The sequence below is a fragment of the Heloderma suspectum genome, chromosome 2, assembly GCF_057233095.1.
Source record: "Heloderma suspectum isolate Gila_16-S chromosome 2, 16-S_ref, whole genome shotgun sequence".
In the NCBI taxonomy this organism is placed as follows: Eukaryota; Metazoa; Chordata; class Lepidosauria; order Squamata; family Helodermatidae; genus Heloderma; species Heloderma suspectum.
In genome coordinates this window covers 275,383,167-275,399,150 of record NC_139459.1, presented here as the reverse complement: position 1 = coordinate 275,399,150, position 15,984 = coordinate 275,383,167, and the positions used below count along the sequence as shown (strand labels likewise).

The following is a 15,984-nucleotide window of genomic DNA, read 5'->3' as shown; positions in this document are numbered from 1 at the left end:
TCAGGCACAGAAATTTCCTATGGAAACACTGCAAACCATCAGAGAAGCCCTACGCAATGGAGAGTTCCTGAGGTCAATCAACCTGAAGGAAGCCTACCTTAGGGATGGGGTGAGCATCTGGTTGGGGCTCGAAATCCAGTGAGAAATCACCAGCTCACTCCCCCAGGTGCCAGTCCACAGCCCCAGCTTGGCTCATGCCGAGTCTGGCAAGTGCATGGGTGCCTGCTCCCTCAGCGAGATGCTGTAGCAGGGTCGAGAGGGGCAGAAGGGAGCTCCTCTCATCTCCCCACCGCACCACGCCTAGAGTGGCAGCAGGGACAGGCCGGTCAGTTTATGGAAGCGTAAGAGACTTTTGTAAAACAAACAGGGTGTAGTGATGGCCACCAATTTGGATGGCTTTAAAAGGGGCTTGGACAAATTCCTGGAGGAAAAGGCTATCAATGGCTACTAGTCTTGATGGCTGTGTGCTACCTCCAGAACCAGAGGCAGTGAGCCTATGTACGCCAGTTTGGGTGGGAGGGTTCTGTTGCACTCATGCCCTGCCTGTGGGTTCCTGATCAACAGCTCGTTGGCCACTGTGTGAACAAAATGCTGGACTAGATGGACCTTTGGTCTGATCCAGCATAGCTCTTCTTATGTTCTTATGTTAACCAGCTTGTCCCCATGGCCACTACCGCCTCTGTACCAGGAATGAGACAGACAGACGGGAGCTCCTCATCTTCTCCCCCACCCCCTGCTACAGCTACAGTGGGTGCAGTGGTGGGGACAGGCCAGTCATTTTCCATAAGTGTAAGAGACTCATGTACAACTACCAGCCTGTCTCCATCACCACTGCTGTAGCAGGGATGATAGAAGCAGAAGGGAGCTCCTCGTCTCCTCCTCCCCCCCCCCGTCCCCACTATTGTTGCAGTGGAAGTGGCAGCCGCAGCAGGGACAGGCCAGTCATTTTGCATAAGCTTCTTACACTTACATAAATGACCAGCCTGTTGCTGCCATCAGTGCTGCGGGACTCTCCCAGACTGCTTGCCCAGCCCTGCAGGGCTCACGCAGTCCAGCTCGTGTGGGTGGGTGGCAGCAGTGACTCAGTGAGTGCCCCTGTGAGCCGGGCACAAGGGAGTCTGTCCATCCCTAGCCTACCTCTACATCCCAATAGCACCATATCACAGGAGGTTTCTTCGCTTTGTGTATCAAAACCACCATTGCCAGTACAAAGTAATGTCATTTGGCCTAAGCTCAGCTCACAGGGTTTTTACCAAGATCATGGTGTCCCTGGTAGTTCATCTTCAGCTCAAAGGACTACACATCTACCCATATCTGGACTAGGATTGTACGAAACCCTTACCTTCCATTCTGGGCGGGGGGGCTCTGCGGGGGGGGGGGAGGTGATACATTCCTCCCCCCGAGAATCCTCTCTGGCCAGCTCCACTCTGCGGCAATTCCACGGAGCCACCAGCCAGCTCTGGAGCGCTAGCGATATGGCCTCCATTGCCATATAGCTGGCTGAGGGGGACTGTCTCCGGACACAAATGGTGTCCAGTACTCCATTTGCAGTGGTAAATGTCTTAGATTAAGCTAAATGCAGCCAATTACAGCCTATCACGTGAAAAAGCAGAGACGGAGATGGCATAGCAGACACCATTTGCGGCCATAATGCTCTTAGTTTAGCTAAATTCAGCCATTTACGGCTGCATTTAGCATAATCTAAGACTTTTATGGCTGCAAATGGCATATTGGATGCCACTTGCATCTGGAGACAGTCCCCCTCAGCCAGTGATACGGCAATGGCGGCTGTATCACTGGTGCTCCAGAGCCAGCTGGCGGCTACGCAGGATCGCCACGAGAAGGATCTAGCTCCAGATGGGTACTCAGGGAGGGAGAGGTGAGTGGTGCTGTTCCACCACAGACTCTGGGGGTGTCAGGGTTGGAACTGAGCCCATAGATCCCCAAAGCAGCTCTGATTCTGAGGAAGAGCTACAACCTGTGGAAGAGGAGCCCGCTCGTCTCTCAGAGGCACAGCTGCAGGGAGAGCCCCCCCCCCCAAGTTCGCATTCCTGAGAAGATAGTGACCCTGGCAGCAAAAGAGCGGGAGAGCGGTTGTTACTAGACAAAAGGTGCCGGCGCAGAGAGAGGCGCGAGGTGGAGGGCGCCAAGAGGAGGTGCTCAGCCCGCTTGGCGCTCTGGGAATGGCTGCATCCCGATGCCCCACGGGTAAGGGCAGGAGCCTCCCCTCATAGCCCATAAGTTTCAGAGCTTTTCCCGCCCTTCTCCAAATGGGGACCAACTGTGTACATACAGCTTAGGTTACTCTGCTATGATACCCATTGCAGTTCCTTGCTTAGTCACTGGCAATTAGCATCTGAAAGAGTCATTGGGTTGTAGAGGAATAAAGCCTTGGAAAGAATCCCTTTTGTCTGTGTCTTGTTTTGGCAACTGGAGGGGACTCTAAGAGGCAGCTAGGGCGCTCCTGATGGGGGGGGAATTCTTTAGAATCCGGCCTCATTGGGCTCTGTGGTGGAATTCTCCACCATTCCTAATCTGGACAACCTACTTCTCAGGTCCCCCTCCAGTCACAAAACATTACAGGACCTGAACCTGACTGTCAACTGCCTCGAAAGTCATGGATTTGTAATAAACAAAAAGAAGAGCCACCTGACTCCCACTCAGTCTCTTCTACACCTAGGAATGCTAATTGGCACCTCCAGCAGATACCTATTCCTCTCCCCAGAAAGAATATTCAGGCTCCAAACTTTCTCAGAGAACCACCAACGTCAACAAACAACAGATCTAATGGAAGCAGCATGCCTAGTAAGCCTAACGATATCATGCCTGGGCATTGTCCTATGGGCCAGTGTTCATTCTCGCCCCCTGCAATGGTTCCTCCTCCCCTTCCCAGCCCAGATTACACAGAAGGGCCACCACTCAGGACATCTACCTTGCCACATCAAAACTTCCCTCTGCTGGTGGCGATGTCCTCATAACTGACAGAGGGCCACCCCTCTCCAGGAGCCAACCAGAAGCATGCTGACAGCAGGTGCCAGCCTTGAAGGCTGGGGAGCCCGCTGCAACATCCAAGTGACTCAAGGCAAATGGCATATGTGGAGGGGGGGAGACACAGCATCAACTTGCTAGAAATGAGAGCAATATACATAGCCCTGAAATGCTTCTCCCATCAACTACAACAGTCCCACATCCTTATAAGGACAGACAACACCACGGCCATGGTGCACATTATCCGTCAAGGAGGTACAGAATCACGCTCTCTTCATCTAGAACAGTGGTCTCCAAACTTTTGCTCACGATGGCATGGTTGCTGTCTGCGAGTCTTTCCTCCTCCTGGCCTGGGAGGAGGAGGAGAGACTCACAAACAGTGACCCCTCCTCCTTCCTTCCGGAATCTGGGAGGGAGAAGGAGACATTTGCGCATGGCAGTGGCGGTACTGGCAGTGGCCAGCAGTGGGGATTCCAGCCGCCGCTGCTGTGCACCACCACAAGTTCTGGGAGGGAGCCCACAGCTTGGTTTGTTAATGCAAGCCGAGCCAGGGGCTTGGGAGAAATCCATCAAGCCCCAAGAGGGCCAGATGACCCACGCCAGGCCTCCCTAGCTTCACTCCCTGCCTGTTATCCTCCCGGGGGCAGGCAAAGTCCCCTTTATTCACAGGGCCTTTGGTGTAAGCAGGTCTGCTGGGCTGGAGGCTGTTTGTGCTGTTACTGTTGTGTCGTTAATTGTTTCTCAGTGTGTTTTGTTATTGTTTCGTCAAGCGTTATTGGTGACAGTAAACCACCTTGTGTGCCAGCTTTGGCAGGAAGCCAGGGTACAAGTCAAATAAAGGTGCAATGCTGCAATCCTACCGGGATAGGCAGCCATATCCAAACTCGGAGGCGACCGCCTATCCAATGCAGGGTAGGAGCAGCACGGAGGGGATCTCCTCCTCCCCACTTCAGCTGCCCTGCATTCATGGCTAAACAGCATAGGAAGCATCAGAAAGGCACTACCGCCCACCCTGCCCCGCCCCGCCCCCAGGAACGCCCCGTCTTCACTGCTCTGCGCTGCTTTTACGAGCGCGGAGTGCGGTGCTGATCTGCGCTGCCTCATAGGCAGCGCAGGAGGGGGTGGAGGTCAGTTCCCGGGAACTGATCTATCCCATGGCCATCTAGCCATCGACTAGCAGCCATAGGATTGCACCCTAAATAAATAAATAAGTAACGCAAATTGACTTGCATTAATCAGTGTAACTGCCTACATTGGGTAAAATCCAATGTAAGTCCTACTTACAGTAGACCCATTGAAATGAATAGGATCTAAGTTAGTCATGACTAATGTAAGTCCCATTCATTGAAATGGGTCTACTCTAAGTAGGACTTATGTTGGATTTTACCCATTGTCTGTCTTTCATGCTGCCAGATGAGTTAGCTGTGATGGGTGCATTGCGATGAAAGTTGTGTCTTTATGTCATATTGAAATTGTTTTGACCTCTTATGCCTGGAATACAAATATCTGATTTTAACATGAACATAATGAACCAAGTAAAAAGTGTTGAGTTCAATGAAACAAAAAGAAGAGGAACTAATTCATTATTAACATTTTACTTCACAGTAACTGTCGATGTGGGTGCTGACACTTATCACAGGATAAGCCCACTTGGCGGAACGTATCTTCCATGATTAGTGTATCCTCAGAGAGAGGAGCTAAGCCCAATGGACATAAACTGTGACATGGTGGTCACTTCCAAGGCCTCCACCCCAAAAGGGGCTAAAAATATGATGATCAAAATATCTGGATCGGTGCGGGAAACTGCTTCACACAAACAGCCACCCCTACACTGCTTATTTCATGAACTGGAATGCAAGTTGTATTTAACAGAGAACAGTTTTGGAACTCCCTGTTCCCTAATTCTCTACAGGATTACTGCAGCGAATGCTTCCCAGGAAAACCTATGTGTACTCTGATCAGTAAGACCCACTGTGGTTCTGATGGCAAGACCTACAGTGGCAAGGATGAATTCTGCACTGCTGCCCTGTACATATATAGTTAATTAAGTTTTTTCAGTGTTATGGTAACAGAAATGAAAGATTAGTTTAAAGCATCTGTGCATTTCCTTATTTACTTATTCATACATTGGAATATTTTTAGTAGGATGAAAATCAAGTCAGTGGGTCAAGAATTATGCAGAATTGGTCAACAATCACAGATTCAAATACATTGACTCAGCTTCATCAGTAGGCAAGGATAAAAACATGGTCTCACAATCACACTACCTCTAGATGATTTTGTTGTTCAGTCGTTAAGTCGTGTCAAACTCTTCGTGACCCCATGGACCATAGCACACCAGGCCTTCCTGTCCTCCACTCTCTCCCGGAGTGTGCTCAAGTTCATATTCATTGCATCAGTGCTATCTAGCCATCTCATCCTCTGCTGTCCCCTTCTCCTTTTGCCTTCGATCTTTCCCAGGGTCTTTTCCAGGGACTTTTCTCTTCGCATTAGGTGGCCAAAATATTTCAACTTCAGCTTCATTATCTGTCCTTCCAATGAGCAGTCAGGGTTGATTTCCTTTAGGATGGACTGATTTGACCTCCTTGCAGTCTAGAGGACTCATAAGAGTCTTCTCCAGCACCATAGTTCAAAAGCATTGATTCTTCGGCGCTCAGCCTTCCTTATAGTTCAGCTCTCACAGCCATACGTTACTACTGGGAAAACCATAGCTTTGATTATACGAACCTTTGTCAGCAAGGTGATGTCTCTGCTTCTTACTATGCTGTCTAGGTTTACCATAGCTTTCCTCCCAAGGAACAAGCGTCTTTTAATTTCATGGCTACAGTCACCATCTGCGGTGATCTTGGAGCCCAAGAAAATCATGGGGTTTTCTTGGCAGGAATACTGGAGTGGGTTGCCATTTCCTTCTCCAGTGGACCACATTTTGTCAGAACTCTCCACCATGACCTGTCCGTCTTGGGTGGCCCTGCACGGCATAGCTTATGGCTTCACTGAGTTACACAAGCCCCTTCGCCACAACAAGGCAGTGATCACTCTGAAGTTATTTCCTCATTTATAAAGTCTCACAAAAACATGGACAGTGGGTAAAGAATTGGTACATGCAAGGTATCCCTAACCACCTCTGTTTTATGAGCTTTTCTACATGAGGCATCTATTGTGTACGTGGGATTCCTTATTCATGGTTGTTTACTGGCTCTTTAAACGATATTGTGATCCTCCAGTTTTGCTTCTGTTTTTTCAGAGCAGTTTCCCAGGATCTTTTTTTTTTAAGAACAGGGAAAATGGGGTATTATTTTAGAATGGGGGAAATGGTGCTGTTTCTCCCTGTGTATTTTAGCTATACCATTATAGCACAGCTCCACCTAGAGGTTATGTCACAGAATGGCAGGAAAGGAAAAACTCTTCGTGTAGAGCTTGGATCTCAGTTCTGTGATGAAACCGAAAGTAGATTCAGCGATTAACAGCCTCGTGTATAAAAGCTCTATATAGATAGTTCCAAGTGAATTTCCACGCTTGCTCTCTCCCTCCTTCCCTCCTGTGCTGGTTTGATGGAAGAGGAGAAAGAATTAGTAGCCAGGTCTTTCCACTGATCTAAGTCAAAGTGGCCTAGAGTGCTCATTTGTGATATATAGAGAGAAGCAATTCTAGTGGGCACTGCAAGAAGGAGGACAGGCATTTTTCCCTATATGTGTGCACATGTTTTCAAAAGTTCAGTATTTTTGTTGCATGAGTCCAGTTATTCTCAATAATACATTCAATACATCTGTGTTACACTTTTCCTTCCAGGAGAAGAGGTGAGACTCTGCGCCTGAAGCGTGTGGGAACATGTGCGATGGACGATGTGCCTGATGAGGTAAAATATGTAGATGATTCTGGAGATTATTACTGTCTTTCGGGGGGAAAAGCCTGCTATGGAGGGTTTGAATTGGCTGACACCCATTACTAACACACCTGCCAATTCCTGAAGCAGTTTTACAAGTTATAAAAACTATTTGCTGTTTTGGAAGGTGGGTGATAGCTGCATAAACAGGTCTATGTGCCTTAAAACAATAAAATAAAACATGGATGGTCAGCGTGATGCACACAGGCTGGGGAAGACTGCTTTTAAAACAGTAGTTTCAGAGTCCAAAAAGAACTGACATTCGGAACCAGGGAAGCTGCTGAATCCTTAATTGCTGCAAAGCCTGCCCTCATCCTATATTTAAGGAGCTATTCCATGTCTGTAATATATATGGGCAACCACCGTTCACCAGCCTGTGTGGAGAAGGGAGACAGTCCTTGCTGATCCAGTGAAATAATCAGATTTACTCATCCAGTCCCTTCCTTCTTGATTTCCATTCTTACTACTTCCACAAACTCTCCAGAAATCTTTTCACCTCCATCAGTCTCACTGTGTTTCTCCAGTAAAATAAACTAAGAGGATCCCTATCAGTTGTTCCTTTTGTCCATGCTGAATCATCTGAAAGCTTCAGTTTTGGCCTCTGATTTCTCAGTGGGAATAACTAAGGATCTTCCAAAAGACTGACTCATTTCAATAGATGATTTCTTGATGTAATTCAAATATTAGTCATGATCATCACTAATATTTTAGTGCTTACTTAACAGAAGCACTTAACAGATGCAGGGATCCCAACATCACCACGTGGTACACAAAAACCTTAAAAGAAGACAGTTTTACCTAGTGAATAGATCTAACTGTCAAATACCAAGTAGGAGTTACTACAGCACAAAGTTGTAGGCTATTGTAATTCCTCCTGCCTCACCTTGTAGTCCAATTCTCCATTTATGTATTTATTTTTAAACTCAAAAAGTTTGTTTATTCTTGTTCCGCTAGTGCAAACAATCCTCCTCCCCCCCCCCATACAAGAGTAATACAATACATATTACAATACAATCGATCAGCAAAACAGCCCCTCTCTAAATTACTTAGGGTGCAATCCTGTGGGTTGCATTCCCAATAGACAGAGGGCTCCGATGCTCTGCGGGCAAGAGCCAGACAGGGAGAGAGGAGGACCAAGGTGCTTTAAACCTCCGTTCCACTGTTTAAGATTTTAAAAGCAGCTACATGGGGCTCTGAGCCCATCTAGCTGGCTTACCTTTCACTTTCGGTGGATTGTGGGTTGAGAGGGGAGTGAAGGGGAGCAAAGAGGCCACAGCCCACAGGATATTGTGCAACCTGGCCTCTCCTTTCCACTCCTCTTCCTGCCCACCAGCATGCCCCCTTTTCTTTCTCAAGTGTGAGGAGTTATGTGATATCTATCTATCTATCTATCTATCATCTATCTCACATCACATACTCTCTCTCTCTGTGCAGTACAAAGTTACCAGTAAACAGTTTTCTTTGTATATTTATAAATGTTATAAATAACTAAAGCATGTTACTGGGAAAAAAACTGAATATTTGTATATATTGCTTTACTTCTACAAAAATTAAAGATTATGGTTTAAGGGGGCACAAAGTATTTGAAAGAATATTATAATGGAAATTTGAGCAAACCTGTGGAGTAAGAAATATAATTTCTCATTAACTGTGTCAATTCATTACTAGAAATATCAGAAAAAATAGGATATTTTTATCATTTATTGTGGAAATGTCCTTTAGCAAAAATTATATATTGGAAAGTGATTAAAAACAATATGGAGAAAATATTAGGTTATAAAATCTAATTACATCCCTGGTTTCATCTTCTTCATTTTATGGACAGATTTGTTAATCAAGGGATGAGTGGTTGGATAAAATACCGGATTTTACTATTTTGACAAAATTAATATATCAGAACAACAGAAAAAAGACACCAAGGGGACAAATTGGCAAAAAAATAAAAAATAAAAATGGACATGCTTATTTACCTGTTCTGATTCCATTTCATATTTTAAATCGTAGGTAATTTTATTGATCTTAGGGAATATAGAACATCTATTGTTCTTTATGCCTCATCATTATTAGCCCCTGCAACTCTGTTTTAAAGGCTTGCATGGAACCTTGTATGTAATGTACTTACTACTCATACATTCTGCACTAGATGGGTTGAGAAATTGTGATGTGACTGTGAGCCATGAGATTTAGCTGTGCTGCTGTTTAACTTACATCTGGGTCTCAAAGCAAATATTCCTTTAGTTTACACAGTGTCACTGATAGCCATATTTCCAAGACATCTTGGCAGAACGCTGTAGCTTAATGTTTTTCAACTTTGACTGGAACTCTGTAAATACTCCCTCTCATGACAAGTCTTTTGTATATATTTTGGCAGAGGTTCACCATCCTCCAAGTCCTCTATATTTCTCTGCTGACTTCTGTAACATTTGTGAAGGTCGCTGATATTTTCTGGCAAATGTATTAGAATTATAGAATCATAGAATAGCAAGGCTGGAAGGGCCTACAAGGCCATCGAGTCCAACCCCCTGCTCAATGCAGGAATCCAGGTCAGAGCATCCCTGACAGATGGCTGTCCAGCCTCGTCTTGAATGCCTCCAGTGTGGGAGAGCCCACCACCTCCCCCAGTAATTGGGTCCATTGTCGTATTGCTCTAACAGTCAGGAAGTTTTTCCTGATGTTCAGCTGGAATCTGGCTTCCTGTAACTTGAGCCCATTATTCCGTGTCCTGCACTCTGGGATGATGGAGAAGAGATCCTGGCCTTCCTCTCTGTGACAACGTTTCAAGTCCTTGAAGAGCGCTATCATCTCTCCCCTCTGTCTTCTCTTCTCAAGGCTAAACATACCCAGTTCTTTCAGTCTCTCTTCATAGGGCTTTGTTTCCAGTCCCCTGATCATCTTTGTTGCCCTCCTCTGAACCCTCTCCAGTTTGTCTGCATCCTTTTTAAAATGTGGTGCCCAGAACTGGACACAGTAGTCCGGATGAGCCCTAACCAGTGCTGAGTAGAGGGGAACTAGTACTTCCCGGGATTTGGAAGCTATGCTTCTATTAATGCAGCCCAAAAGAGCATTTGCCTTTTTTTGCAGCCACATCACATCGTTGGCTCATATTTGGCTTGTGATCAACAACAATTCCAAGATCCTTCTCGCTTGTAGTGTTGTTGAGCCACATATCCCCCATCTTGTAACTGTGCATTTGGTTTCTTTTTCCTGGGTGCAGAACTTGGCATTTATCCCTGTTAAATGTCATTCTGTTGTTTTCTGCCCAGCGCTCCAGTCTATCCAGATCACTTTGAATTTTGTTTCTGTCTTCCAAAGTATTAGCTATCCCGCCCAATTTTGTGTCATCTCCAAATTTAATCAGCATTCCCTGCACCTCCTCCTCCAGGTCATTAAAAAAAATGTTGAAGAGCACTGGGTCCAGGTCTGAGCCCTGCAGTACCCCGCTCGTTACCTCAGGATATCATGGGGCACATTGTCAAAAGCTTTGCTGAAGTTGAGGTACATGATGTCCACAGCATTCCCACAGTCCACAAGGGAAGTTACTTGATCAAAAAGTGAGATCAGATTCGTCTGGCAGGATTTGTTCTTGACAAATCCATGTGGGCTTCAAGTAATCACTGCATTGTTTTCAAGGTGCTTACAGATGGATCGCTTTCTGCTCCAGAATTTTCCCAGGGATTGATGTCAGAATGACTGGTCTGTAGTTTCCAGGTGCCTCCTTTTTGCCCTTTTTGAAGATAGGGACAACATTAGCCCTCCTCCAGTCACCCGGCACTTTACCTGTCCTCAAAGATTTCTCAAAGATAATAGACAGTGGTTCTTAGAGCTCTTCTGCCAGTTTCTTTATTACTCTAGGATGCAGTTCATCTGGCCCTGGAGATCTGAACTCATTCAAAGTAATTAGGTGTTCTTTGACCATATGCCTATCGATCTCAAGCTGCAATCCTGCCCCTTCAGTCTGTACTTCACCTTTGCCGCGGGGTGGGGGTGGGGGTGGGGGTCATAGACCCACTTTCAGAAGAAGACTGAGCCAAAGTAGGAACTGAGCACTTCTGCCTTTCCTTTGTCATCTATCATTTTGCCATCCTCATTGAATAGTTGAACCACCATTTCTTTCTTCTGTCTTTTACTATGCACTTATCTCAAGAAAGCCTTTTTGTTAGGGATGTCGGAGAAATTCGCCATGGACTCTAATGAGTCCCCCGGAGTCCTGGCGGAACAGACTGCTCCCCACCACCACCCCGCGAAGCCCGGTCGGGACGGACCCTAGCTGGCGCTGGGTCCGTCCTCCTTGTTCTGCAGCTGGCCACTGCCAGGCTGCAGTCGCAAATGGCATCTGGCGTAGCGGACGCCATTTGCATCCGTGCCCTTTGCTGTGATTGGCTGCATAAATATTTACATAGCCTATCACAGCAAAGAGCAGGGACACAAATATTGTCTACCAGATTTAGCCATTCGGGAAGGGGATACTAGAACTGAGGAGATAAAATGATCCAGGTGACTTTGTATCTTCCTCGATTTGAACAGTGCCAACAGGATTGGCCTTAGGGATGGGCGAGCTGGGTGGTCACTCGAGATGCCAAACGGAGGGATGCACCAAGCTCAGCTGAAGGGAGCACCAAGCTGAAGGGAGCCCATTGTTTATCAAGAGCACAGCCCATAGGATGGTGCTTGTTTAGATAGTACTTCAGTTCCCAGCATGCCCAAGCCAGCATGGCTGGCTGGAGGGATGCTGGGAGTTGTGAGGACATTTTTCTGTCCAAACATCCACACGATTGCACACTAAGGAACCCCTCCTCTTGCTTTCGTATCGTTAGACAGCTCCCTATTGATCACTCTCCTGTATTTCTATAGCTTTTAGGGATTCAGGCTCCAAATCAGTATAATAATTATTTATTCAATTCAGTCATCTGACTTCCATCTGCATCCGTATCTTTGCCAAGGAGTTTGGGGTTTCAGCCTTTTGCTCAGTGGTCACTCTCAGATGAACTTTGAGATCTAGTGATCTACTCAGTGCTTTGACGATATCCCAATGCACAACAGATCTATCCATTGTCACAGTTAGAATATATGCCAACAGCAAGCAATGTGGCAGGTGCTCATAGCACACCCTTGGTAAATATTTAGCTTTAATATTTAATAATTGCTTTACGATATCATTTGGATTTCAGTTGATCCAGGAGAGGCCAAACCTGGCTGTATAAACACTTTTAAGGAGAGACTTGTTTCACCTTTCACACCACAACTATATGGTTCTGAGAATAGCAAAGAAAACGCTGCTTTTTCCTGTCCAGACCCAAGAAATATACAGGATCATGATGACAGCTCATGTTACCAGATCTTAAATCAGGGGTCCCCAACAAAACTTCTGAGGGCACCAGTGTGCCCTCAAGGCCTTTAATTGTGCCCCCTGTGTTTGCTGCAGCACTCTAGATATTGTTTGGCACATGTGGGGAGTATGTGCAAAGTTTTGCTGTGTGCTCGCTCACATGCCTGCACTGTTTTTGTTCATTTTGTTCACATGCCTGCTAGATTTCTGGGCTCGCTGGCTGCCCCACTCAGCCCCATAGGTTTGTTTTTGGCGGTGCATGATGGCAGGGGCCTTTTATGTGGAAGGGGGGGAAGCCAGAGCCCTTCCCAGATTGCTTGCCCACCCATCCCCTTTCTGACCTGACCCGACCCCCCCACACACACACACACAGCAGCCATGTTGTAAGAGGCCATGTCCCCTCCATGGCAGCCATTTTGTCGCTGGTGCCCATGGCACTTTGTCAGGATTCGATAGGCACACACAGGCCAAAAAAGGTCAGGGACCCCTGACTTAGATACTATCCTTGCTGTAAATGCTTTGGCCCCTCTTGGATTGCATTCAAGTGCATGTGGAGAAAGGATGGAAGTTAAGAACATAAGTAAGGCCATGCTGGTGTAACACTTTTTCTTCAGGGTCTCTAAAGGGACTCACAGCAAAGGCTTTGTACAGGAGCATTTCACACATATTTTAATATCTTAATTAAAACAATAAGAATGCACATATAATAATTTTACCTGCATAACCTACCAAAACAATAAAACGGAGCACAACCCTCCCAAAGTTCTGTCTTTTTTCAGCTTGAGTCCACAACAAAAATATAAATAAAACTTCTCTCTGAAGTTTGTTTTTTCGGCTGGCCGAAGACAGAAAACTGTCTCTACTCAGTTCACTCCAGCTCCATAGCAATCTTCTCAATATGGATCAGGATCCAGCAAAACAGGAACAACATAAAGTGCCCTGTCTTAAGGTTCAGGGCCTTACAGGGAGGAGAAAGCAAGCTTCTTTTACACTGCAATTCTGGTAACTTCCTAAAATGGTGGCTATTCCCTAACTCACTCCTTTACTGAGCATGTGCAGGAATATTCCTCAGAATTCTTAAAGAAAAATATACCAGTGGGTTACACTGGATCAGACCAAGGGCCCGTCTAGTCCAGCATTCTGCTGAGTCTGTTCACACAATAGCCAGCCAGCCCTTCTGGAGGACACCTCATCCGTTGGTTGGAACACCTCTCTATATACAGAGGAAATACAACAGAATACTGGCATGGAAAAGAAGAGAGATGCTATCCTTGCCTCCTGCCCTGGTCACAGCAAGCCAGCTGAACTACGGCTGTGGCAGACATGATCCACAGATCCTTACCTCCCTTGCTGGCATGTAGAATTGCTCTGTGAGTCAGCACTAGCAGTCACCTTGGAAACAAGTCTAAATACCATCCCTCTAAAACAAAATGTCTGACGGATCATATCATCCATTTTATTTCCAGTATCTTGCAAGACAGTTTTGGATACTTCATGCTAACCATTTTCAGTAACTGAAACCATTTGTTCAAGTCCTCATGATGAGAGTATGAAGGTGGTTGCTCTTGAAATGTTTGGGAAATATTAGTGAATTGGGAATTGAGAAATATTAGTGAATTGGCAAACCAACAGGCAGGAGGAGCAGGAGGCGCTGTGCATGCCCCAGCCACTCTTGCCGTTGGGGCACGCATGGCAACAGGTCTGAGCTGTTCCTGGCTGCTTGCTAAGCTCCAGGGCACTTATCTGCTGGGTCTGTCAGTGCCCTGGTGTTTGGCAAGCAGGGGCCAGGGGACTGGGCATGGGGGATTTCGCCAGCCTCCAGGACTAAGTCAGGCACTTGCGACATCCCTAGCAAAGACCCTTTGTTGTGCCTAGTATGCAGCAGTAAGGATGGAAAAAAGATATTACTACACCTCTATTATCTCATCCTTGAAATGTCGCCATCAAAATTGTTCCGAGTGGTGAAGAGCCCATTGGGATCTGGCTCCGGCTTAGAGAAATTGGGACTGGAACACTCAGTCATTTGCTCTAATAAATCTGCTAGGCACTTTGAGGAGAAAGTCTCCCGTACTCTCTCAGAACTTGACGCCACGGTTATCGGAGAGTCTGGGGAGGTGTCCAGGGTTCCACCTGGTTGTGTTTCCTGGGATCAGTTCCAGTTGTTGCAGCCTGATGATGTGGGCAAGATGCTTGAATCAATCCGTCCCACCACCTGTGAGCTTGACCCTTGCCCATCTTGGCTAATACGATCTAGCAGGTGTGGATTGATTGGGTGGGTCCAGAGGGTGGTAGATGCCTCACTCTGTCAGGGGGTGCTGCCTGCCACCTTGAAAGAGGCTGTAGTGCGCCCTCTCCTGAAGAAAGCCTCCCTGGACCCAGAGGTGTGTGAGAAATACCGTCCCATTGCTACTATCCCCCTGGGGGCAATGTACCAGATGTTCTTGGAGGAAACTGATTATCTGGACCCATTTCAGTCTGGTTTCAGGCCAGGGCACAAAGCACTGAAATAGCCTTGGCTGTAGGGATGGCAGAGAAATCTGCCATGGACCCCAATGAGGGTGGATTCTAAAGAATCCAGCCCCGCGGAGTCTGTGGCGGAACGGCATGACTCATCTCCACCTCCCTGAGTGTCAGGGTGGAAACTGAGCCCATAGAGCCCCAGAGCAGTTCTGATTCTGAGGAAGAACAGCAATCCGTGGGAGAGGAGCTCGCTCATCTCTCACAAGCACAGCAGCGGGCAGAGATTCCTCCTGCCAGCATTCCTGGGATAGATAGTGACCCTGGCAGCGAGAGAGCACTGGAGGAGGGCTTGCTGGATGCTCGGCACAGACGCAGGGAGCGGTGACAGATGGAGAGCGCTGAAAGGAGGCGCTCTGCTCGTTTGGTGCTAAAACAACGGTCGCATCCCGAGGACCCAAGGGAAAGAGGGAGGATCTCTCCCTAGCCCATAAGTTCAGGGTATTCCCATGGTTCTCCTTCAAATGGGGACCAACTGCCTTACCTGGAGCTTAGGCTACTCTGCTATGTATCCCCAGGGCAGTTCCTTGCTTAGTCACTAGTGATTAGTATCTGTAAGAGTCATAAAGGAATAAAGCATTGGAAAGAATCCTCGTCATCTGTGTCCTGAGTTGGCTATTGGAGGGGACTGCAAGAGGCAGCTAGGGCACTCCTGACACTGAGGACCCATCCGGAGCCAGATCCTCCTTGCAGTGATTCTGCAGAGCCACCGGCTGGCTCCAGAGCGCCAGCGATACGGCCGCCATTGCTGTATCACTGGCTGAGGGGAACTGTCTCCGGACACAAATGGCGTCCAGTATGCCATTTGCGGCCGTCAAGGTCTTAGATTAAGGTAAATGCAGCCACCCATCCCTACTTAGCTGCTCTGACTGATTACCTACTCCAGGTGAAAGACAGGGGGAGTGCTACCCTGTTGATCTTCCTGGATCTCTCAGCGGCGTTCGACACCATTGGTCATGGTGTCTTACTGGATCGGCTCTGCAGGATGGGAGTCAGGGGCACTGTGTTACAGTGGTTGCACTACCTTCAGGGCCGATTCCAGAGAGTGGTACTGGGGGATTCCTGTTCTACCCCATGGCTATTAAGCTGTGGGGTGCCACAGGGTTCTATTCTATCCCCTATGCTGTTCAACATCTATATGAAGCCGTTGGGTGAGGTCATTAGGAGCTTTGGGGTGCGGTGTCACCAGTACGCTGATGATTCTCAGCTCTATTTCTCCTTGTTGTCGGAGTCGGCTGAGGTGGTGAAGGTGCTGGATCAGTGCTTGGAG

The 15,984-nt window shown here is 47.2% G+C and overlaps 1 protein-coding gene across 9 annotated transcripts in view; it reads left to right on the top strand.

The window, feature by feature from the left end:
• LOC146354593 (ovomucoid-like) overlaps positions 1–15,984 on the top strand; it is a 42,062-nt gene that overhangs the window by 7,969 nt on the left and 18,109 nt on the right. For 8 of the 9 annotated variants that reach the window (XM_084839284.1, XM_084839283.1, XM_084839286.1 and 5 more), the window contains one exon: positions 6,778–6,844. The gene's annotated coding sequence lies outside the window, so the exon portion shown is untranslated. Of the gene's footprint in view, positions 1–4,593; positions 5,017–6,777; positions 6,845–15,984 lie in introns of all 9 variants that reach the window. The other variant, XM_084839291.1, reaches the window with a different exon arrangement.